Below are 26,140 nucleotides of genomic sequence, written 5' to 3' on the forward strand. Positions count from 1 at the left end.
GCACGAACAGAAGCGATTATCGCGCGAGATCCAACGGGAATCGGACGCCACCTACTATCGCGTCGAACGCGTGATCGGCCGCGCGGCTTGTTCGCAGCGTTGCAACCGGGTTGCACGGATCCCCGCGTAGTCCGTGCAACCTGCAATTCGCCCGGTCTCCATTACGTCCCTCTTTTTACCGTTTCCACATAAAACGAGCCCCGCACTTGAGCGGAGCCTCGCCGTTTTGCACGTGCGAGCCTCGAGCACGTGAAGAACGCGACGGCCGACAGCTCGTATTGATTCGTTATAAATAGTCAGGTGCAGCGAACTGCGCCGCTCCTTTCCTACCTGGTTTCTCTCGCGCTTGTTGTCTCTTTCGGACTGTCACCGGCAGATTGATGAGCTAGCAAACGTCGGGAGACCTTTGAACGGCGCTTCGCGAGCTTTTCGTATTACCGGCGAACGTATCTTGTATCTTTGTACACTTTCTGTAGAAAATATTCGATTTCCAAGTAGAAAGAACCATTCGATCGGAACGGCCAAATCCTTCGAACTGTTTGGACAAACGTTAAACGGATGAAACTCGAAGGATCCTATTTTCCTCTCGAGGATACCTATCTCAAATCACGGACGAATTCTTAGGGGAACGCGACAGGATCCGCAGGATAAATTCCTGAATCAAGAACAGCTGCTTCGAAGCAAAGACGGAGCGACCAATTCGCGGACAAATTGGGCTTCTGCCCTATTCCCATCCCGTCGTCAAGGGAACAGACGCCTAAGCGTGACTTCATACACCGTCATCCGCTTCGAACGCGAGAATCTTATTATCGGCTACGGAGAGTACAACACCTGGAAGATGGATCAAGCGACGGAAGACACGGCGAAGCGATTCTTCCGGCGTTTTTTCAGTCGAGAAACTCTTCGACGAGCGTTCAGGATCATATTAAACTCTCGACAGGACATTATCGTTGAACACTTCACTCGATTACCACTTATGCAAACACCTGCCGTTGGGGAACCATTTATTACCCAGCTCTGTCCTTCGTGTTTCACAGATAACAACGAGATAACAGGTCGACGAACGTTCTACTGTTTGTTACGAGCGGAGACATCGGAGGTAGAAAATTTTCCTCGGCTCTAGAATGTCTATAGATCTTAGGATCTTAGCACCAAGGGCCGAGCAATCATCCGACGAACAAAGTGGTCCTATCTGGGAATGGTTTCGCTTTCGAAGATGTCTCCTCGCGAATCCGGTAACCGGTGTTACGCAAGACGCGGACGAGAATCATCTTAGCGGGTAATGCAAGGGCGAGCTGCGATAATTGGAGTCCGAGAGTGGTACGTCACGGTGGCCGGGATCGGAAGCGACCCAATTCGATTACAAGGCAATGTTCTGGCCACAATTATTACCTCGGGGCTAACCGCGTTAGGTCGTCAGACGGGACTGCAACCTGCTGCTGCCACTGCCACTGCCGGTGTAACAGCTACCTCTACCTAGCGGATGCCCATCGACCAATCGGCAATCGGCTCGCCGACTTGCAATAACTATTCCAATTAACAGTAAATGGCCGGGAGAGAGTGCGAGCTCTCAGGAAGCACACGATCGCGCGAATTCTGACCGTGGCGAGTTCATCGACACGGCCTCTTAGCAAGAACCGTTCGCAATAAGCCCTGATAACGAAGTTTTAATCTACGGATGACTCAGACGGGGAACCTGGTAGCCGGGAATATAGACAAGCTGTTCTATGGTCGAATTAATCGAGTTCTAAACGTGCGTAAGCTCTGCCAGAAACTTTTCAGATCGATCGGAACATTCGAAGCGCCGGCTACTTATCGCGGTAGACTCATATCGATGTTTCCATCCTCCTATCTGATAGATAACGCCGGACCAAATCGTTCAATGGAAAGAAGAAACTTCGGACCCCCTCGCTCGTCGCGCGCGATAAGTTACGCGGAGGAAATAAATACTTTGATCTCGAGCCGGACCGCCGGAAATCTCGATAATTGAAAAGTTCTCTAACCGCTTCTCCTGGCGGGGAATCGCGTTTAAACACTGGCAGAAACTACGGAAGACGGAGTTCCGGGGAGCTCGTTACCTGGCCTGGCTCTCGATTAGATTCGCGATAGGTAATGGTGGCGAAGGATGTCGGTGGGGACCGATCACGAATGGAGCATGTATCCTGCGTGCGTCGCGATCGATGATACTAACTTTTCCAATTACCAATAAATCCCGACGAACGGAAGCTGTCGGGGGCGGAGGGGAGAGGGAGAAAAAAGGCCGTGGTACACGCGAGTCGTCGGACGCGGCTGTTCATCAGGCGAAAATGGAAGTTGTTTCCGTGCGGGCCCGATCGCGGGGACAGCGACGGTTTCTATCGTTCCGCGACATCGACTCGTTATCGCCGCCGGCCGAAATATGCGCCCGTAAACCCGGCAACGCAACGAAACGCGGCCGCCGTTCGGGAAGCGATCGCATGCTTCTACTTAACGAGATCTCCGGCGAATATTGCCGACGTTGCCACGAGACCACCGAAAACTGCGTGTTTAAGCAGGGCTCCGGCTCGTTTTACGAGCTCTTTACGAGGCTGAGAGCAGCAGAACAGGTTCGGCACGCATCGCCACGCCGAATCTTACCAGCCGCGCGTTATTTCGCGTACGAGCTACGTAGAACGCCGAACACGGTCCGCCATCGGTGAACCCTGCGCTATATACCGCGAAGATGGCAGAGAAGAATCGCTTCGGTTTGCTCCCTGAGATTGCTTTCTAGAATCAGCAGAACGCGCCCCATCCTTTCCGATCAATGCTACTGGGGGCGGGATCCCCGTGCATTCTTCCTCTGTTTTCCTTACATTCGACTGCAACCGTCTACCCTTTCATTAAACGAATCCCTCCAATCCACCGGGACGAGATTCAGATAGAAGTATCGCTCCGCAATCTGCGAGAAGTTTCGAAGTCGACGTCGAGCTGAACTCCAAGATTTCCGCGAAGTCTACTCAATCAACATTTCACCCACGCGAGAGCTATTAAGCCACTCCATCCCGTACACAATTAACGAAACAATTTCCCGCGTCCGGCACGCGAATCAATTATACCCCAGACGCTCTTCCCGTTCAATCGAAAGCCTTCAGCAGGGGTAGCTGCACCCGGCCGACGGTTTTCCCCTTTTTTCCCGCGCGTGCATCCCGCCTCCGCCGACCGCGGGCCTCGTTCCAGCGAGCTCCCGAGGCGTGCCCGCGTGCAAAACGGTCCGGCGCGGAATTCCAGGGGAACCGCCGCCGAATGCGAACGGCGCCGGCCGAATTACGGGAATCATTGTGCGCGTTCGATGAATAGGGATGTCGGGACGGGCGAAACACGCTGAATAGCCGTATCTTTGCGCGTTGGATACATTAACCGTCTCGTCTAAGAGCCGGCGGAGCCAGGAGTTGGCAGCCGATACGCGAGGGAGAACTTTTTCCGCGGAACAATCCCGGCGGCGTCGTTATTTGCGCGCGTCAGCCCGGCCGCTCCTCTATCGGGCGTTCCTATTGCCCCTTTTCAGAACGGTCCGGCGCGGATTTCGCGGACGAAACTTCAATACCGCGGGACCCGGGCATTGTTTCGCCGGCGGACGCTCCGCTCGCGCGAGTTATTGTGTTCCGCGCGGCCGGAAAGACGGAATCGCGCTGCATCCGCGCGAGAATATTGGAAGACCGCGCGCCGAGGGACCTCCGGGCGCACTGGGATCAAGGGAATGGAAATATTGGTTCGGCGATCGTCCCTCCCCCGCTGCGCCATGTTGCCTATCCCCTATTTTTATGATACGCCCCGAAGACAAACGGGAATACTGCGTAAGAGTATCCGGGATTTGTTTCCCCCGGACCAGGCCGCGGAGCTGGGCAGGTGTTATTGGATCGGGACGTCGCAGATTGCGTTCGTTTCACAGCGCGTTTCGAGAACGGGGCGAGATTGCATGCGCTTTTGTGCATGCCAAATCAGCGTCCCAAAGTGTCCTCGATATTCAACAGCCCTCAAAATGCTCGGGGAACGATCGTTCGATTTTTCCACGATTTCTCTTCCTCCCTTCTCTCTCTCTCTCCAGCTCTCTCTTCGAAGTGGGAGTGAAAGGAGGAGAGAGAGGGGTCGGAGTTTCTTGGCTGGAGAATTATGCAGACAAGAATCGGGCGCATTTCGGTCCCGGCCTTGGACTCCGTTACCTTGAGACGAATCCTACCTCGGGTACACAGATTATCTCGGAACCATTCTCCGTCGGCGTAAGAGAGGAAACGGAACGGAAGCGAGCGTGCTGCAGCCGGGCGAGCAGTGAATAAAATATTGACTCGTTAAAAGAGACGACGGCGCAGCAGTCCGGCCGAGTCCGATCCCCTGCAGGAATTTTGCATGCTCGGCTGAATCCGGACATCGATAAAACTCATGTAATGCTAATGATGACGAGTGCGGTGCGTACGAGCGAATCTCGGGGTGCGCTCGGATCCCGTGAACGAATTCAGCAAAATATTCTTCGACAGTCGCTTCCGAACTTCCTGCGAAATTCACTGTCTGCGAGTTCACCGAGATCGTTTGTGGAAATCGAAAGTTCACCATCAGCTAATCGGCTGACTGATTCTGCCTGGAGATGCATGTGATAATGTTGACAGTCTATTTTCTCAAGAATATTAATAGTTCATGATAGTAACGATGAAGAAAGAGACGATCCAACTGCGTAGCGAGGTAATAAATCAATCTAGCGAGCCAGCAACCTAGCAACAGTTCACGAGTCCCAGAAATCGGAGCGAACGGAGGGGATGGAAAAAGGAAGAGCCGGGGAACAATGTACGATCTTCAACGAGGGAATTTCGCGAGGCTGTGGACGGTCCATTTAAAAATTTTTTCGCTCGCCCCCCGGGGGCAAGAGAGAGAGACGGCGAAACAGAAAGAAAAAAGAGACGCGGTCGTCGGGGAGAAGAAAGGACGACGCGATGGCGGCGAGAGGGGGGGAGAGAGGCGAAGTTCCACCGGCGATGTAGAACAAAAACTCTAAGTCCTCGTCGACGTCGCATTCTCCCGATGCACACCGGGGGTCATATTCCACCTGCTCTCGGAACGTGCATCCAGTGTTACGTGTCCATTTACATAAGCCAGCCGGCCTCTGTGTACGTGTGTACGTGCCGACATGTGCACGCTCCGATACGGATGAGCCCCGTATATCTGACCAGCCATCGCTGTATACACGGTGTCCGGCTTTACAACGAGCGAACGGAACGAACCGAGGGCAAAGCTGTTCGACGAACACATCAAGAATCGCACGCGACAGTGCGAGTCCAGTAACGATTTCTTTACGATCACCGAACGATCTGGAAACATTAATTCAATTTCCAACTGGACGCGAGCGAGACACGGCCGATCGTCCAAGTTTTGATCATTCCTATCGGTGGCTCGTTAGCCGCATTTAATTAAGCGCGTTACGGCGACCCGTCGTAATCCCGTTGGCCAATACGCGTACACGTGGACAGAGGTGCTGGTCGATCGATTGCATAACGAGGTCAATTACGGAGCGTTTTACAGCGGCCGGCCGGGGACGGCCATAATATTTCATCGGCGGAAACGGCCGCGACAAAGCTCCTCCGCAATTTCCTCGCGCGATTCATCCCGGGCGAAACGGGATTAACGTCGGGCGATTTATGTACGAGGCACGGTTTCCGCGGGAGTTACGCGGTGGTTCCGTCGAATCGGATCGATCTGCTGCACGGTCGAGCGGCCGCACGCGAAACTTTCACGAGCGATCGGTCCCGATCTCTGAGGACGGCGGACGCGAACGGGACCGTTCGACGATCTATTCGATTGAAAGGCAAATCAGCGCGGCTAATCGAGCGTGCGTCGTCGGTGATCGGTGGCCGCAATAAGAGAGGACACCCCGTGAGCATAGATCGTCGCGTTTCCTGCGGCAGCGCCGCGACAAACGTATACGCGAGCTGCATCGCTCCGCCGTGAAACGCGGCCTCTCTCGCGCGCGCGCACGTGACACACGATGACCGTGATTCGACAGCACGCGAGCCCGCGATTACGTACACGGGCGAACGCACCCTGTGCATGCACCGGCTCCGCCAATAAACCTCCGTAACGCGGCCGAGCGCGTAACGAATGCGCGCAAATGGGGATGGACGAGCGACGACGAGCCGTGTTACACGCGTTCACCGCGACGGGGACGCGTGAAATATAATTAACCGCCAGCCGGGACGGATCCCCGGGAACCTCAATGAACTTTTCACCCCGGACGGCGCAGCGATTCGTTGTCAATGGAATATTCACTGCGAAATTCTGGCTATGGAATAGAACAAATATCGAGTGAATGGTGTTGTGCGACGCGACTCGGAGCGATTGTTCGTGTACAGATGAATTCAAAAGGGAGTGTTACGTTGCGTAGCAGTTGCCGGCTACATAGAATCTTAGCGTTGGGAAACAGTTAACTCCTCGCCGTACGATTTACGACTATGTTTGCTCTGAAGTATAATTATTGGTAACAGAATAGCATTTCATTTGAATTCAAATGAGTTGAGTAACAGTTATGCTTGCTGAATTTAATATCATCGCAAGAGTCTAACACGTTGCGATGTGGACAAATCACCGGTCAATAAAGAAACTCTGAACATTCCTGTTCACTGAAAAAACCTCTTGAGGTCACCGAAAACATGTCACCTTTGCCCTACTGGAGAAACGCTTTGGCAGTCCGCCTACAAAAACCGAGCGATCCATACCGTAACTTCTAACATTCTACCGCTCCGAATACACGTAATTTCTATAGTCTGCAACGCCTTGTTCAACTTCTCTAATATCATAATTTGAATAAACTATACAATCCACTAAAATGTCGTTGATCATCGAAACATCCCTAATACCTTAACAAGTAATCAGGAACGTGCACGCGCGCGAACAGGTAGAATGAAATTTCATTTCCCGGATCCAAATAGAAGGGAGACCCGGGTATTAAAGGTGACGCGTTCACGTTTTCATTCCGCGGCGACCGAAATGAATCGTAAGTCGGCAGGATGCGACGAAATTAGAGCCGGCGACGAGTATCGGACGCGTTAAGAGCGAGTACCGTTTGATCGGAGCACTCTGCCGCCTAGTGCACCCTCGATTTCGCGCAATTTCCCATCAAAGTGGCCCGGAAAATCGCGTACAAATAGACAATTTCCGAGTTTCCAGGGGACACGCGAACGCGCCCGCGCCCGCGTCCCAACGAGTGTTATGCACACTTGATACTCTCGACGAATTCGATTAACAGCGGCGACCGTTCGTCGATCAAGCTCGGAAACGATGACGTTGCTGCCGTTGCCGTTGGGCCGTTACCGATGGCCAATCGAACCGTTTTATTCCGGCCGCGATTTTACAGGCACCCTCTACCCGGCGCGGTTGTTTGCTCGGTTGTTTCCACGGTTTTGCGTGCGCGTCGATAATTTTCGACACCGTCGGCCGCATCCCGCAATTATTCCCGTCGCGGCGCAGTTTCAGCGCAACTGCATGCTAATGCTAATTTCCAGCGCTTTAATAACGAATTTCCCGAATATAAATCGCCGCCGCTCGCCCCGTCGCGGGAAAAGTTCGATACCGAGGTTTCAACTCGTGAAACCTCTGTAATCTCAAGAGCACCTGCGTATTTTTCCCCGTCGAGTAATTAGAAACTTCGTTTCCCGTGCACGTGCATTTTCACGGGCGAAATGTACCGAGTCCATAGAATAAAATCGTTTCGCAAATAGAGGATACGGCGATGGAGTAAAAAGTAATCAGTACTCCGGGGAATAGGAGAACGCTGTTGCAAGCAGAGCGAATTAACGGAGCAACGGTCGAGCGTGATCGCTGCTAAAAACAATCCATGGTGTCGTTCGGCCGGCATGATCACGAACGGAGGGCGGATTCCGTTGCATTACACGCTGCCAGTCTTTATGCGGTCGGATTACAGGACGCAGAACAAGCACAATGCGCGCTGCGAACGTGCCGCTGTGAACACGGCCTAATGGAACGTCCGAGATTAACGGGGCAGGCCAGCGAAACGTGTCGGTTTCGTTGATCCCCTGACCGAATCGACGTTCCCTTAATGATTTATCGGCCGCGATAACGCTGCGCCGACAGCCAGCCAAACCAGAAGCCCGTAGAACTAATTGATTTTCACTGATTATTCTTTCAATCTCGCGTACAAAGCTACCATTCGGTGTTTTTAACGAGGGAAAGTATTCGCGAATAAATACCTTCGGGAATAACGGAAGAAACACGGACTGGTTCGCGACGTAAGTGCTTCTCGAATCGATAGTCACCTGGAAAATGTACGAACGTGCAGGTACCGCACGTGCACCCTAAAACAAATCTTGTTTTCTTGGAGAATTGGGGCAAAAGCAACCTTTTCTTGCAATAATCCTACTGAATAGCCGTACCCGCGTGCTTATCGATTGAAGGATTATCGATGTACAGGAAGGAACTTCAAACGTTCGTGTTATTGCGCGTAACCGGTGAATCGTGTAACGCCTGTCATTAACTTCGCGGAAGCTTCTTGAAGGATTCATCGCCTGGAAGCCTCGATACAAACCGTTCGAGAACCTAATCCCGGTTAATTCGGTTTTAATGTGCTGCACAATTACCATCATCCCAAAGTAACTTGGACTTAGTGCGCTAGTTTAAGTGACTTTACTCGAAAGCTCGTACACATCTACATCTCGAGGTTCCTCGCGTCGCGGTGCCAGGCGAGGCGTTCAATGGATATCCCTTTAGGAAGAAAAGGAAGACGAATCACGCGCGAACTGAAAATTATCAGCAAATAGTCTCGACAACGGGAACGTCGCAGGAAATGTCGCGTGGCGGATCGAGCGACGAGGATTATCCGGCGGTTTCGCGTCGGTCTGGCCTGGGTGCTCGATCGAGGCCGGTGTGTTCGAGCCGAGCGACAAGTCTAAATGAATCTGTCTCCCGCAAACAATACGCTTCCTCCGCGTTGGCGCGCGTGCGAGCCCCGTTCGTCCGCGAAGGATTTCTATGGAGCAGTTTTCATGAATCCTATCTGCGATCCGCAGAGCCGGACGCGTTCCACACAATAGCAGTCGCATCTGCGGCTCGAGAGAGCCGGCTTTTTTCTCCTCCCTCGCATTCCGGCCGGGAGAGCGCGGACGAGTTCTCGCGTTCAACACTTTGACTGCCGTATCACCTAAATTCGGGGGACACGACTTTCCGTGTACATTTAAAATTGAATGTCCTGAGTGACGCATGGAACAAACCGAACCTTGAAATTTGATATAGCGAAATTAGAAAGTCTTCTATACAATATTAACACGCTGACACCAGATCAAATCGAACTGTTGTAATTCAGTCAATTAAACGATGATTATCTGCAAATATTTTTATACTAGAAATAACGCTATCTAATGTGACATTCGGCAAGATAAACGTGTAATAATTATAAAACGATTCAACGAAATAGTTTGATATAATACTCTTTATTTTATGTATTTGAATGCGTGATTCAACATACGAAATGTTGAAATAATTTTGAGAATGTCCAACACTTCTAGCGACAAACTATCGAGTGCAAGGTGTTAAAGCGCTCCCTGCGCCGAATCTCGTCCCCGAAGCTCCCGGTTTTTGAAGAAAACTGTCCCGACCGAAATCCCGGTCAGGCGGAAAACTCGGCGGAATAAAATCGTTCGATCACGAGACCGGGAATCCTTAGAAGGCAGCCAGTCGACCCGACACCGCCGCGGAAACGTTCCGCGGACCCGGAAGACCCGTGGAAGCCCACGGTTATTTTTAAGGCGGTTACGCGTCAGCGTGACACGCGCGAGTTACAACTTCAAATAGACGAGCAATATTTTTAGAGAGGCTTTGATCTTCTCGCGCAAACATTGCGCGGCCGCCTCATCCGCGGCGTCTCTGAAAAATCGACGTCGGGTGGGCGTCCCCCGTCGCTTCCTTTTTAAACGTTCCGTAAACACGCGCGGCGCGCGCCACGGACAATTTCGCGGGGAAAGTAGAGCCCGACCGTCGCGCGGTGGATTCGGAATAAATATGGAAAATCGATTCCCCGGCGTCGTCGATAGTTCCAGGGAAACGGGGACCGAAGTTCGGTAACTAGCGGACGTGTCGGTGTCGCGCGCGTATTCCGCGGAGACGCGAGATTGTCAGGTGTCCGACGGCTTCGCGGAATTCGGGATGTCGAGGATGGAGAGCGGAGAAGCTCGTTTCCTGGATCTCTCACCTGGTCGTCTAAAAATACACGACCGCGTACGGCGTCGGCGATCGATCATGGTGCATCGCACCAGACGCATCGTTCCGCCCGTGAGAACAACTTTTACGAGCGAAACGGGCTCGCCGCGAATGTTTCCACCCCTCGCGTTGTTTCCCCGCCGCGCCCCGTTATTCCGTGAGAGCATTTCCCCGCGACGGGGAAAAATTCTGAACGATGGGGAGCGGGTCAACTTTTATGCTGCAGTGCGTTATTTAACGCCGGGCTTATGGAGCGCGGAATCTGAATACGGAATTTTATATACGTCATTCGGCAGATGTTTACGGTGATTTTGATTGGTCCGGTTAGACGAGTGTGTATCTTGATACAGTATTCTCGCGAGTAAGTCTCCTCGACGAGCCAGGAAGTTTGAACAGATTTAATATGATACGGTGTTCAGTGGAGTGGATATTGGTGAGGCAGTATTAATGTAATTATACAACCTCTGCATAAGGGTTTCTTTTGTAACTGAAACTTTTACTGCATTTGTGAGATTCTTCTGATTAAAACAAGACCGAACGTGATATACTTTGAGTCACTTTACTAGAACGAAGTAGATTATTGTAATTTATTAACCCTTTGTACCCGGGAGGCGACTCTCAGTCAACACTTGATTTGACGCGATAAAACTATAAAGTCTGATATTTAATGTTGAACTTTGTATAATGTCGAGATACGTGAAATATTGGAATAACATAGCTTTGTTCCTCAACGTACTTGTGATTTCCTTCGTGTTAGTTTCGAAGAATATTGTCTTTGCTTCGTAAAGAAATGTTAATTATTTCTAATGAGAAACTTCCGAGTGCAAAGGGTTAATAAGTAAATATGTTCCGAAATATATTCGTGTTTAGATCGTACCGAAGACCGGGCATCTTTCATTCGCGCTATCCGTCTCTGCAGAGGGCAACCAGCGGAGCTCGGCTCGGATCTTATCTCGACTTCGAATCAAGAGCACAGCACGATTAGTGTCCGGTTGCAGTCTCCATTTTCAAGTACTAATCGCGAGAATACTGTAGTCTCTCATATCTCTAACTTCCAAAATCTATACGAAGGAACGTCGATCTTTCTTCGAACAGTAAAGTAAACTGTCTCATAAATGTCCGTAAACCGAGTGTTAAAAGTTTCTATGTAATCGCAACTCCCGTGGTAATGGAAAATAGCATGCCGAGCGGAGTCACGAGCACGTGAGAACGGTCGCAAAGTTCGGAATGGTTCCTCGTCGCGAACGATCCAGGAAACCGGATGGCAAGTCGATTTCCAGGCAATTGCGGCTCGGATAGCGGACACGAGGCAGCGAGTCGCGTGATCCTAATGGCCGAGAAACCTTCCACGCGCGAAAAATACCGATCCAGGGTGGTCCGGCGCACGCGAGCACGCGTCTCTCGCAAGAAAAATCAGATAACACCCTGGCACCGCGCATGAATTACTCGATACCTGCAACGCTATGAATCACGGAGGAAAATTGCGGGTCCGACTCTCTCCGTTCGCGGATGATTTAACGTACCCGGGATCAGTCTTCCGATTGATAATACTGGCGCAACCGGCGCGGGATCGGTGTCTCGGCTCCGAGCGGGAAATCGGAGCCAGAGAGCAGAACTCCTCGGCGGTGGAGACTGAATATCGCAACTGGTAGTGTGACTTAATCCTTGGAACTACAATGGATTCTTCCTTTTTTCTGGAGCAGGCAAAGTAAAAGTACAGAATGAGGCTGAATGCTCAACAAGTGTTGCATCAGATTAAAATAGCTGCTCTAGAAGAGCCGCAGCGCTATTCTAGAAACGATGATCAATATACATTTGCAAGGATGCTGCAACCTGTTGGCAATTTCTCGGGGCAACCTGAAAAAGTTGGTACTCGAGAGCAATGAAAGTGGAATCCATAGGATTAAAACAAGTTTTTTACAATTATCTTTAATACTCCGTGGAACAGGCGTACGCCTTTAACAGTGTAAGAGCTCAGCATGGAACAACTGGTCCAGCGGACCACGAACACTCTTTCACGTCTTTTTTACCGCGTCCATAGTTTCTTCATGACAAAGAAGAATGATTTCGAGCGGTTACGAGACGAATCGATTTACTTGACTCGCTATAAAATTCGATTCAGCAGGACTCGCGTGCTTAGGACAGTTAGACACGGGCGAACAGTTGCTCGTTGCAGTCTTTCGTAACAGATTCCGTCGTACCCTCTTATTAACATTAGGTAGTTCCCCCTTGAATTATAGTGGTTGCCGGGGCGGTCTCGTCGCTCGCCGCTTTTATCGTCGGCCACTTTACGGTCCCGTAAAATAACCGGCGGCGATTTAAACGCGTGCGAATATTCCGAGCGTGCCGCGTGGAACGCGCGAACACATTGTGTCCTTTTCGGTAGCCGCCGGCTTCCGGATCCGAGTGATAAATTCTCCCGGCGCCCGTAGTTTCTCGGCGGAACCCTTCGGAATCAACGGGCGAAACGCTGAAATACACGGTGTTCTCGAAACCCTAATGTAACAGCTAAGGAGCGATCCTACATGCGGAAATGAACGAAAAACCTAGAAGAAAATCGTCTCTCGCGAAACATTATTCTCGAGATAACTGACTTCGGAAGTTTCTCCAACAAATATTGATCTTTGCAATAAGCGAAATTGGTACGTTGTATACAGACATAGCTGATTCTTATCGAGCATTGTTGGCACTCGACTAACGTTCGAACGCTACTATAAAAGATTGTTCTCAGTTTTCCACTCGGCGTTTCATCTAAAGTATTTCCCTTCCGAAATTTTGGGAACGCTCTGTGCAAGTTCTTGCAGCGAAACTACGCCAAAAATATTTCGTAAGCGGCGAGATCGTCTGTCGCAGAATTTTCGCGGGCTCGTTACCACGGAAGCGGCAGTTAGACGTCGGAAGGTCCACGGAAAGACAAACAATTTCCCCTTTCCCGGTTTCTTTCCCTCGGGCTATCGTTCTTTTGTTTCCGCGGCGTTCCACCCCCGTCCGACGAAGCAAAACCGACTCTCCGGGGGTGGACCGCGTCACCAGTGCAACGTCTCGCCGCTACCATCCGAAACTTCTTCCCCATGGACACCGTAAATCTTCGTCGGCGGGAGGGAGTCCCCGGGGAACCCGCCGAGACAGAGAACGGATCATGGTAAGCCACTTTATCGGAAGCCCGAACGTCACGTACGAATTCGTACGCGTTTTATCGCGAGACCGCTGAAGTGAAAACCCGGTCCGCAACGGTTTCGGAGAAATAAAATATCCCGCGACGCCGGGGTGGTTTTCCGAGGGAAATTTATAGTGGATTGTTAACCCCCGGGAGGCGATTCACGTCGAGAGTATTGATTCCTGGATCTACGAGGATCAAAATGTACATTTCTCGTGGAAAATGACCTTTTCCCGGGGTTCCATACGACCATTGCATTCTGCCATCCAAAGGATCAGCATTTTCTACCCCTCTTCATGAACCTAAGTCCCTCTTAGAATCTTTTTATACCGCCCTGTATGTGGTGCCCAAGAAAGATACGCTCTTCTTTATATCGAAGCGATAAAAACCTCAGTCAAGACGGTCGACTGTTCCAACAGACGGGTGAAAATGACCCGGTGGACAAGGGTTAAAGGTCTGAAAGGTTCAGATCCCGCGATGGGAAGAGCGAGAGCGGAAAAGGCTGAACGAAAGGAGAAAGAAGACGTCATCGACGATTTTTCTCCGGGAACGAGAGAGGCGTCTCTCGTGACCGGTTCTTCCACAATGGCGCCCCGACGCAACCAGATCGGGAGGACTCGTCGGAAAGGTATCGTCCGGTTAGCGTACCGGCGTGCACGAGACAGGAGACCGGCGCTTGCTGTCACGCGACGCTCGTCAACAAGTTGGAAATTGGTATCGCCGTCAGGTAGGCCGGTCGGGCGCGCGGGTTTGTCTCTCTTACGGGACACGAAACGGTTCCCCGACGCTTCGTGCCGGCTTTCGCCGATCCTACCTATCCGCGGAACTACAAGCAAACTCGATATTGCCGGGTGCCCAACGATCGCACGGGAATTTCGATTCGCGTGTCTAACGGCTCTCGGCCCGTGCGTTCCCGTTCCGAGTGGCGAAGATAATGAAATGCAAAGTGGAATTAAGTTTGAAAAGTTTGAACAGTCGACGGAAACCAGCGGAATTTCCACGGAATTCCCGCGGGCAGCCGTGAATCCGAAAATAACGCGGGCGAAGAAAGTTCGCGCCGCTATCGATTGCAATTAAGGCGAACGATACCGGGCACGAGAAAGGTTCGTGCACGCGGTCGATACCGCGGGAACAAAGCTCTCGGTATAAGCGAGTCGCGGTTGTTGAGAAGAAATCGCGAAAACACGAGGACAAGCTCGAAATTTGCTGCAACGCCGCGCGCGTCGCGTGTATGCGTCGATGACTCAAGGGTATAACCGTAACGCCACCACTATCTTTATGCTCCTCCGGATTTGGCTGGAGAGCCAGTGCGAGAATGGTCGTACGATAGGGCGAGGGTGAGAGCCGCGGAATAATAAAACGAGCCGGCGTTCTTTCCTTCTGACGCAAGTGTTCCACCTAGCAAGATCCCCCCTCGAACCTTATAATCTCGCGGTCAACGAGCACGTTTCGTATTGCGTCCATCCACTTGTCTATTGCCGTTCATCGGCAACCCTCCTCCTGTTTCGGGATTCCGAAACAGTCGGCGATCTGATAAAGAAATATTTCCACTGTTACCTGCAAGGACGAATCCGCTCGCTGGTCACGCGCCGTCTGCGCAACCCCCAACAAGCACAGGTGACAGCGAACAACGCGGCGAGGGGTGAGTTGTCTCGGTACAACGGAGGGTGCACGGTGTACGCGTCTTCGGGGACAGTCGCGCGTCGACTGAAAGGCTCCCTTACGGGAAACGGATTCGCGTAGGAGAGAACGACAACGGCGGCGCCACGACGCAACCCCTTGCCAGCCAGCCAGCCAGCCAACCAGCCGGCGAACCATCCAGCTAGCCGGCCAGCCAGTGGTTCTCTCTCTCCCCCGCAGTGTCGTCGCAACCCCCTGACGAACCTACCCCCACCGTTCGCCGCTGGAAAACCACGCGGAGAGGGGTTGCGTGTATCGCCACGCGCCCGACAAACTGGAGGGGGTGTCTGCTGGTGGAATTACTTCGCCTGGCAAAAACTCACCCCCCGACGGTACGTCTCTCTCCGTCGCTCTCACAGTCTGTGCTCGAAGGGGTGGAAGAGTTTAGGAATATGACGAGCGACGAGGAGGGACGGGGGGTGTTTGGGGCCGATGTACCCCGATCCGAAGGTCGCCGGGCACAAAGAAGATAAATTGGAATTTCGGGGTTGCGCCTGGCCTTGGATGGAGCGAGAGAAGATCTCCGGCGTCGCTACCGCCAGCAGGCTCCGTCTTTTTCACCGGGAGACTCGAATTTCATCCGAGAGAACCTCGGGAACAATTAAAGGGTGGAAAAATTTAGCTCCCGCTTAATGGAAAATGGAAACTGCCGGCGACGTTTGTCCGTCGGACAAACGGAAGACGGACAGTCTCCGGGATGGGTTTCATCCGAGGACGATGCACTTTGCGAAGGTCGCCGGCGGTGCACAGGATAAATTGGGATTTCGCGATTGCCGCCGATTTCCTAGATGGCAGGATCGTCTCCTACTGTTTGGTTCGTTCCTCTTTCGGGCTATAATTGGAAACGCGGGAATCGCCGGGTCGGATGGATTCGCGGAACAGATTAATATTTAATCCTGGAGGCATTACGCTTCGCGGCGAGATGAATCATGTATCGCGATTGCTTGAAATAATAGGAATCGGGAGCGCTTTCGATCGTGGCTCGCGTGGTTCGGCCGACACGTTAAGGAGGCAACGGAAAAATTAAATTATTCGTATTTAAGGAACGAATCATTCATACTTAATTACTTATCACCCGCCCGGCGGGGGTGAACGTGTGGCGATCATGAATATAAATAAGACCGCGAGGAAATGAATATTGCATGACAACAGATATTAAAAGTTTCGAAAGCAAAGTTTCCCCCATATTTTCGTAGAGAAGAATGAGCTCCTGGAGGGCTGAAGGGAATACGAGGACGATGAACCAGTGGGGCGCGAAGGTCGTAACGACGGAATAAAAAAGAAAATTAGGGTCGGCATCCGCGTGATCTCTCGGACCCTTGGACGGATAAATCGAACGAGGAGTGCGGGAGCCAGGGGTTACTTCTGCGGATATCAGGACCAGCTCCTTGGTCCTCGATTGGATAAAATTCGTGGGAACGTACAAAGAGGAGTGGAATATTGCGTTCGCTGCGGGGAACTTTAATTTTCCCTTTATTAAATGAAGTAGAGGAAACGAAACCGGTAGACAAATCCTTCTCGAGGAACGAACTAATGTTTCTCGATTCCTCCGTCGAGCGCGAGGGGAGACAGGGTAGAAAAATAAAACGGAACCCCCCCAGACTCCGCCATCGCGCCGGATTTGAATTTTAAATATCGCCGAATCCATCGTTTCCAAATCTTTATGAACGCCCGGCAATATTTGACGACTTACCGGGCTCGAATAAAGTTAAAAGCAATACCCACCCTTGAAATCTTCTTTGCGGGGGGAAGGGATGATAGGCCGGTCGCGAAGGCGGAGAATCGTGGAACGTTAACTTCCGCAATCGAAACTTTCCCGTGAGTTCCCGTTGACAGCGCGAAAACTGCGACAGTTCTCGCTGCGCGGCAGCGGCAGGTCCGAATAAAACTATACCCCTACCACCTTGGCCCGTCGTTTAACAGAAGTTTTTCCTATTGTGTCGCGGGCTACCGGCAAGATAAATTAGAGTCTGTCAGGAAACGTTCCAGGGATGAAGGGAGGAGGGGGATGATTTTGATTGGCGACGCTATTTCCTTAAGAAAACGAGGACCCTCCGCAGAGCCGACGACAGGGGTGCGCGATGAGCCGATAAAAAGTTGATCAATAGTATCGGGGGTGCGATTCGTTAACGATCACCGAGGAGGATTGGGGCTGATGATAATAATAATATCTTCGCTCCAGCCGCAATCGTTAAAAGTACGACGGGAGAAATAAGATAACGAGGAGCACGGGCGAGTAAGATTCTCTCGAGACATCTTTTTGAAAATTATGTACTGTCCCGGCGGCCATTGAAACATTTTTTCAAATTAGAATAACATGAAACGTCGCTAATGGAAAATGCTAACGAACAGCGGGGTGGAATTCATTTCATTCATTTCATTCAATCAAACCCCGTCTTCTCGCGGATTGAAAAATAAGAAAGCCAGGCCCGTCTGAGGCACCGAAACCTCGAGATTAACGACCCGATCGCGTCCGCCGTGAGATCCGGGGGGCACAATGCGAACGGGCGTCCCGAAAAACATGAATATTCAGCTCTCCTTTAAACCTGGAAGCTCGCCGACGCGTCTTCGAGCGGGGAGGCGGCCGTGATCGCGGCCGCGAGCCACCGAGAAATAAAGTTTCGTCAGATTTCGAACAGAGGGGGGATGATGGTCGACGCGACGGTTCGTTCTCCGAACGAGACGAGTTCGGTGCACGAGCAGCCCGGTCGAGGGAAACCGGTTCTACCGAGGATGGTTGAAGGATGGTCGCGTTGCCCGGAGGAGGCAAGGAACTTTTCGCTGGTGGTGGACGAGGAACGAGCGGTATATCGATCGCGACAACGAATTTCGCGTATCGTGTAATTTCGGCCACTTGGAAGGATCGTAAAATTGTATCGAGGTCCTTACGACTCGAATCTTCGATTGGCATCTCGGACAAAATCTAAAGTGCGGCGAGATCGGTTGGTGCCGACACTGTTGAGTTCAAGCTCCACCTCGAACGTTCAATTTGCGGCACCTTTAATTCACCCCAGGCTCTAAAAGAACCGATATATCCGGATGAAAATATCCCGCGGGTCGTGCGACCGAGACGTTCCACGTATGAACGATAATTCCAGTCGTGTTCGGTATAAATACAAGTGGCCCTTTATTGGCCGGACCTTTCTCGCGATCGCGGCACGCTAGTTACGAGACAGACGTGCCGCGACTGCGACGAATTTTCGCTGGAATTCCGCCAGGCTTCTTTGATTAAAAGAGGGGATATTGTTTCGCGTCCGCTCGCTCGAAAAACCGTTTCGAGAAGTTAAAGGAGTCGCTCGGTCGTTGTTAACGGTTGTTTAGAGGATCGCCCGTGCCCGGTTCCCCCGGAAGCGCTCCTGCGTCGTTCAATTCTCTTCGGAATATATGTATCGACGGGCATCGGATTATTCGCCTGCGGAAAAAACTGTTGCCAGAGCTTTATAGAGCGTGTTATATACGACAAGGGTGTGTCTTCTCCCCTTTTCGACACCACGGCCTCGTTAGTTTTATTCCGGTCGTGGTTCCCGCGCCAAGGGTTGAGCCTTCCTCATCCACGGGCCGATGGTACGAAATAAATCTGGATATCCTGGAGCCGCGAATGACCCACATCCCTTGATCCAGCGTCGTTCAACCGGCGGGGGAGATTGGAAACCAGAAACGCGAATGTAATCTCGGAATGAAACGAGATTGATAGGGCGGGCCAATTTCGAGTCACTTACGTGGAAGTGCCCGGATGTTAATCGAATGATTCGCCTCCTAATTATCGTGGGCCTCTTACCTGGAACAGAAAGTAGAAGCAATTATTGGAAAATGCGGCTCGACAGGGGGGGTGGAAAAAACAGGTCGGATGTTAAGGGACCGTTTGATGTTTTGACGGCAATCTATTCAGGACGCAGTGAATCCAAGAAAACAGCTAGTAAACATATCGATTACCCGGGGATGCAGCGCGGCTCCCGCGATACTCGACGGAACGTATAACAAAGCGAGAGCTTACTAGGGGTTCGTTGCGCCAAGATTTACGGCGCGATGCGAAACATTAATTTTTCTCCTCCGCGCGCGCAGTCGCTACAGCCTTGCAACCTATTTCCCGTTTCGATGCTAAGTCCAGAGTTATTCTCATTACTTATTTGTTAAATGCAAGGATGGAAAAGGTATACGAGCAGCGATTCATTTTAGAGGAACGTGTACGTACGAATGCATGTCCAATTATTGTGTAATAAAGGGAGCGGAATAATAGGAAAAATAGGAACGATTCTAGAACGAATTTAAATGTTTCCACTATTCGCGAGATCGGGATACGACCGCAGAGCGCGAAGAATCGACTTCCAGGAGCCGAGGCGCGGGAGAAGTCCGGTTTCGGCTGGCGCATTGAAAGTCCGTCTTTAAATCGACTTATCGAGCTCCGCCCGCGACCTCGGCTCGGAACGAGGCGTCCATAAGTAACCGAAGTTCCCCGGATTTCCAATGAAAATTCATCGCGTCGACGAACAGAGCTTTCTGCCCGGGAAACCGATCTAACGCGGCGTACGTGGCGGCGATCCGATCGCTATTCCTCCCACGGGAACGGCGCCCCGCGCCGATTACTCATCTTTCGTAGGACCGGTTGGATTCACGGCGATCGTGACACACGCGAGACGGGACACAAACACGGGAACGTGATAATTTAGGATCGCGGAGGTTCTTAGAAGTACGGCCCCGTTGACGAGGACGGAACAAGGAAAAAAAGAGGAACAGAGGGACGAGAGGATTGGAGCAAATGGATGCTGGAGTGACGTCACTCGACACGTGTCACACTCGCGAGTAGTTACGGGCACTTCAATCTCAGTTTCGACGCATTTGAGACTATGTTTGCGAAACGTGTTTATTTGGTGTATATTGAGTTTTATAAACGTTGTTTGGCAAATGTTGACTTAAATCGATGCAGTTGCACGAACGTTCAAACTTCCAATTTCTAAGATCTAAATGAACGAACATCAATTTTACTAGAAATAGAGTGAACTGCATAAATGTCTCTGCTGATATTAATATCTTCGCGCAATTATCACAGACTGATTATAGATATTTGTAAGGATACAAGATTTTGGTAACACATAGCTCTTAACCACATAAAAAAGTCATCCCGAATTCGGCCGGATGAGGTGCACGAGAGATAAGAACGTTCGTGGTGAAGCATCGGCCACTTTATCGCGCGTTTGCGGTTGCGTCACGCGGACGGAAATCTCGATACCTCGTTACGACGGCTGACGGACCGTTCCCGTGACATTATTAACGCAATGGCTCGCTTCTGCAGCTCCGTGCATGAGTCACGCGCCGGCTGCGCCGTATCGCGTATGAGATATAGGTTCACGGGAAACGGAGACCGGAATTAGATTCGTTTACTGGTACTAACGTTTGCTCGGACGACGATCAATGTCTCGCGAGCGGACCTCTTTTCACGTGCAACGCAACGGAAAAGTTTGTTAACAGGGAAGTTTGTCGTTTGAGAGCGCTCGTTGCTGGAAACTTGCTGCCACGAGATTCGGGCGCTACGTTCTCGCGAGCTTTTCGACAGAATCAACTGTAGCAAGTCGGAGCGAAATAAAGCAACGTTAACGTGTTAACGATCGATAAAACGCTGATTCATCGATCGTTAACACGTTGACTACCACGGTGATCATCCATCATCGAAGCGTTCAAATTATTTGAAAACAAGTATAAGGAAACTGATATCGAATTAAATTGTTTCGTAACATGAATAAGTAAATGACAGTACAACTTCGGAATAACGATATCAAACCATTAATAACTAATCCTAATACAATCTGCCTTTGTTATGATACGATAAGTAACTTATACGAAGCGTGCAACGTGCTAATACACCGCTATAATTCTTTGAGATCCGTCTTAACGGTTTAAGACAGCTCGTCAAAGCTAAGCGTGGAGCTTAATCACGGATAGAGGGCTTCTGACAAACGTCCAGGAGCCAATTGAAAAATAGCGGTCCCGTGTGTACACAGGTCTTCATCCCGATGTCTCCCGGCGAAGGGAGGGACCCGGGAGCTTTTAAGTATGTAAAATTAATTAACGTTAATTAACGTTCGCCGCGACGAGTCCGCGGCGGAGATTACCACCCTTGGCAGGAACCCATTAAAAACTGCCGGAGCTGTTTGTACAACCGCCCTCGCGCGCGCGCGCGAGCGCGCCAGAGGAAAATCCTGCCACCGAAAATTCGATCATTCCCGTCGCGATTTCTCGGGAATGTAATCACTTCCTGCGAGAATGCCTTGCACCGACTCTGATGATCTCGCCGGAGGATTCGCCTCCGCGCGAAAAAGGGAGCAAGAAGAAAGCGTCCGTCGAGGATAAAGGATTCGTTCCGAAGAGCCGAGGGTTCAACGGGGAACAGGTTAAGAAGTTTTTCTTCTCGTCCCCCCGCTGCTAGTAACGACCCGGGACTCTCGCCGACTATCTCTCCAATAAGATGCCCAACGGTTGATCTCGACGAGTAAATCGTCTTCGCGGGTCGCCCGGTGCCAAGTCGCGGGGCGCCTGGGCAAGTCGCCGCCGAGGCTAGACTCTCGAGCGTTTCCTCGTTTCGGCCCCGGACCACGGTGAATCAGTGGAAATGCCATGTAACGACCGCGTTCCTCGCCGGGCGAGGCGAAGGGGCCGAGCAGCGCCGCTGGATGCACGAGTTATGCGTGTAAAGCAGAGTCGTAACGACGGAGAAGGATTTTCGCGAGACTGTGGGAGGTTGTTCGAGGATTCTCCTCTCATCCCTCAATTTTACGAGTGTCCCCGCTTTACGGGCCCCGCGGCGCGCAGCGCCTTGTTCGCGGGCGAAAAAATTGAAAAGCCAACTTCCCTGCGAGTTAATAATGGACCTCGTACCCCCGGGGTCGTCGGTATTCAGAAAAGATTCGGAGAAATGTGCTCTACGAGCTGGAATGCATCGCTTACAGCACAACTATGGCCGCTTCGATTTGACTTTTAACAAGTTGGCGATCTCTTTGAAAAGCGTGTACCTAAAATGCGACGCGAGAGTAAATTATAGGTATTTCTGACGAGTATACTCGTCATAATACAAAGTTTGATGTTGCTACATGAAGAGTATACGCGTAAAAGACAGCTAACTGGTTAACGAGGCGAAGGTTTCACATTAGAAGCTCTCATCTATCTTATCGGTGTGTGTAACATAGAAGTGCAGCTAAGAAGATTCTAAAGGCTTGAAATTTCACTTGTTCTCAAGACCACTCTCGTTCTGACGCACAATGCGTGGCTCGTCGAGCACGAACCAGCTGACGCATCGTTCGAGAACGTCGATAGGCGATTCAGCTTTATCGAGCATTTACCGAAAGAGGCGAAAGACAAACATTCGTCCGAAGGCAAGGCAGATCACGATAAGATCACCGGTGGCGGTATACTTTTCCGTGAGTCAGCCCGATCGACTCGTACGGATCGCTTTATCTTTTCCCGCTCGCGGCACGTGTCCCGGCGGCGTGCGAACGGTAGTAGCCTGCTTACCGCGCGTTTTCAAGTGAACGCGTGCCTTAAACAACGACAACTGTGTCGCGAAACCTTTCCAATCCACCCAGAGCTTCGTGACGCAGTGGTAACGTCGGTTTACAGTAAAGGTCAGCCGACAATTGGTGCCAAGATAACGCCGGGAAATTACGAGAAACGAAATCCAGCGGTAGAATTCGTTGCGCAAGAAACAGGTTCCCAATTTCAGGGTTCGAGGAGCCACGGATTTTTCCACGCTCGCGGCGCGATGGGTTCTGTTCCGCCACGGAACAAGATCGAGCCGTTTCAAAATGCACGTACACGAGTTCCAGAGTAACTCAGAAACAACACGTAGCGAAACAAATCATCCGTCGATGAGAAAAATTGTCTCTAACTCAACCAATCACAAAATTCCTCCTTACGGAAGCTCGCCGAGGTCGCTGTATAGCATCATCTCTGCCGTTCCGGATAAGCGATCAGGCAGTTGACCACTCGCGCTGTTAACACAGTGGTCTCTCATTTCTCATCATCTCAATGCTTTATTATAACTGCCTATGAACATCGTTCATCTCATATATCACGATCTTGTAACTCGTTATTCCACATGTTTCCGACAACTGAATTTAACACTAAAACTACCAGGCCAAAACGACGCACTCCTGGTTTCTTCTTTTTGCAACGATTAAAGAGATAACAGATGTTTCTCTAAGAAACCATTAAAGAAATTGATGTAGCAATATGCAAACTGAATTGTAAAAATGCATTTTTGGAGTTTCTATAGAGGACTGTCGGAAAGTCTATTTAATTGCTTGGTAGTTTTAGTGTTATGTAAATGAAATACAGTCCACTCAGATTCAAGTCTCATTTTAACAGTTCAACCGTCTTAAGGAACGCTCGCGTACGAACAGGTTCCGGAGGGCCGAGGGATCCGTAATTTCGATCGGAGGCGGGAATTCCGGGCGATTTTACGGAACGCCGGTAATGATTCCGACTTCGAAATCGCGGCGGACGAAGGAAAACAAACTCTCGGCCGCGATACACGCTCCCCCGGGCGTCCATGAATTTTAATGGCGCGTCGAACGAACGCAATTTACAGCGCGCGCATAAACAGCGACCGTATTTTTCCCGTGGTCGGGTTGATTAAAATATTAATCGTGCGACAGATGCGGCCGGAAACGCGGAAAACACGAGCGTTCTGGACGCGCGCGACAGTTAACGAGCGGAAACCCCGCGGCGGGGGAAAAAAACACAGGGAAACGCAACGTTGCGAGCGGAACTTCGATCACCCTGTTGCGCGGAATAACTTAGCGATACAAATTTGCTTTGTTGGCGGACGCACTCACCGGACTCTCTCATATTGTTCGAACCGCGTGACAGCGTTAATTGGAGCTTGACTTCGCTCGGCGGTTACGATGAAGTATCGATTAGTCCAATTAAAAGACTTCCGGCTCTCGAATTCGTCGGCGAGTTCGCGTTTCAGGAGCCGGCGCGGTTCTTTCCGTGACAATTAAAATAGTTTTGTTATTCGACCGGTTGCACGGACGATGATTCATTCATTCCACTGGCCGTATGGTATCGCGTTTTAATCTTTGCTCGCGAATTTCACGGAATACGATAATAACGGCCGGTATGGCCTTTGTCAGCGGAATATTCAATGATCGAACGGCGGACCTGTTATCATTGAAGAATTTAATATTAACGCTCCGAGTGTGGAACGATTGATCGGCGGGTAAAATGAATGGAAACGCTAGTTTTAATTTCAATCCTGAACGCTGCTCAGCGTCTCGAAATACTGCGGATTTTTAGCTCGAATTAGCATCTGTGCTTTCGGCTTCCTAGTTTCACGGACTTTCCCCGCGGCGCGAAATAAACGAAATCGTAATATTAAAATGAACCGCTCGAAAGTGGTATGATTCACGCGCGTGTCTAGTTAAACGACCGTGATATGGACCCTCCTCTCCTCGTGTGTCACGGACTTAATGTATTTTCTTGCCGGCGTTCGCGGAGCCGTGTTTCACAAGACGATACACGTCGACGCTTTCCTTTGTCGACTCGGCTCGTTGCGAAACCGTGCAGCCACGCCAGCCGAGTCACGACCAATTCTTCATCGGCGCAACATTAAATTACTCCGGGCGATTATCGAGCTAAATAGGAACGACGGCCGATTGTCTCGGCGAGAAACTCAACGCCGTCGGATTAACAGACGGTTCTCGAAGCTTCCGTTATCAGCGCGATAAAGAACGCACAAAGAGCGAGAGAGGGGGAGGGAGAGCAGACGCGCCGACGAGCGGCGGAATCCAGGCGTGAAGCTTTCGAATCGCGCCCAGAAAAATCGTCGCGTTCCACGAATCGAGTAATCCGAAGGCTGGGACGGACGGAGACGTTTACTGCTAAATATTCATCAATTTCGTCGTCCGGAGACTCGGCAAGATTCCAACGATTCCACCGAGGAACGCCGGGGTTCGATGATATTCGTATAAATTGGATTATCGGACAATTTCAGGAGCCGTGCGATTCCTCTTCATTACGAATATTCGGGCCCGAGACCGCGACGGTAATAACGACATCGGGAATTACCATCCCGCGATTCTCCGTGTACTATTTCTGCTTGTTTCGGCGGACCGAGAATATATCGATTGTGTCGCGGATGGAGCTGACAACAAGATTCCCCGAGACTGTACTTCGATATCAGAATCGCCGTTCGTTCGGTGGAAATGTAAGGTTATTCAAAATATAAAGGAGAAACCTTTATAAGGAAAGATGATATTCGCCGAAGCGAACGTCGCTCGGATACGAGTGATCTTTTAGTGTCGTCCATTCATTCATCGGACGATCACGCATCGACGTTCCGCGGAACGTAGGAGAGGCGCGAGGTTGTAATTTCATTGATAAATTATCGAGCCGTTGGATCTCTTTCACGCCGCGTTTATCAACGACGACACCTCTCCGGCAGACGACGAACGCGCGGCGAACCCCTAATGCGTTTACGGCGTCACGATGAAAATGCATAATCTTTCATTAGCCGGCGGGATCGCGGGACTCGCTCGAACTATAACTGCCCGGTGCACTCAGCCGGCAGCAGCCGCCGCGGCGTTGCACCTAGAGCGATCCTCTCTCTTTCCCGCGGCGCGTAAAAGCCGTCTGTCCGTCATTCCGGGATCAATAGCCCCGAGGACTTTTATCGCCGAGATAAATTACGCCCCCGGATAAGGAGACACCTTCGCGGAGGTTGGCAGCGAACGAAGCGGCCCCGTAAAAAGCGGCATCCACGGAGACAGGGGGCCGCGGAGGAGGGGCGGAAAGGTGTACGCGCGCGGTAGGAAGGTGACTACCCTGCCCGGAACAAATTTAATATCCCCCTTTTGAAGGACACGTTAACTCGAACACAGAGACGTAATTGAACGAATCGAACTGCTCGGTTCCCTTTGATTGCAAGAACACGGCAGAGCCGCGCCTCGCCCGGAGGCCGGTTTATTGGATATTACGGTGTGTAATTTCACTTGTTTCCAATTAGGCGTCGCCCGTGCTCTGATACACTTCAGTCGGGGGTTTGATAGAATTTTTAACGGGCGCTTGGTTTCTCGAGGGAAGAAGACGTATCCGGTGTCAAGG

General features: G+C 51.1%; 1 protein-coding gene across 4 annotated transcripts in view; it reads right to left on the reverse strand.

Moving 5' to 3' along the window:
• Nucleotides 1–26,140, reverse strand: part of GckIII (Germinal centre kinase III) — a 107,187-nt gene that overhangs the window by 63,668 nt on the left and 17,379 nt on the right. The window contains exon 1 of one of the 4 annotated variants that reach the window (XM_031984180.2): nt 14,924–15,086. The exons of the other annotated variants lie outside the window; for them this stretch is intronic. The gene's annotated coding sequence lies outside the window, so the exon portion shown is untranslated. Of the gene's footprint in view, nt 1–14,923; nt 15,087–26,140 lie in introns of those variants that run through there. 4 annotated transcript variants of the gene reach the window in all.

The sequence above is a fragment of the Nomia melanderi genome, chromosome 1 (assembly GCF_051020985.1).
Source record: "Nomia melanderi isolate GNS246 chromosome 1, iyNomMela1, whole genome shotgun sequence".
NCBI classification, from domain to species: Eukaryota; Metazoa; Arthropoda; class Insecta; order Hymenoptera; family Halictidae; genus Nomia; species Nomia melanderi.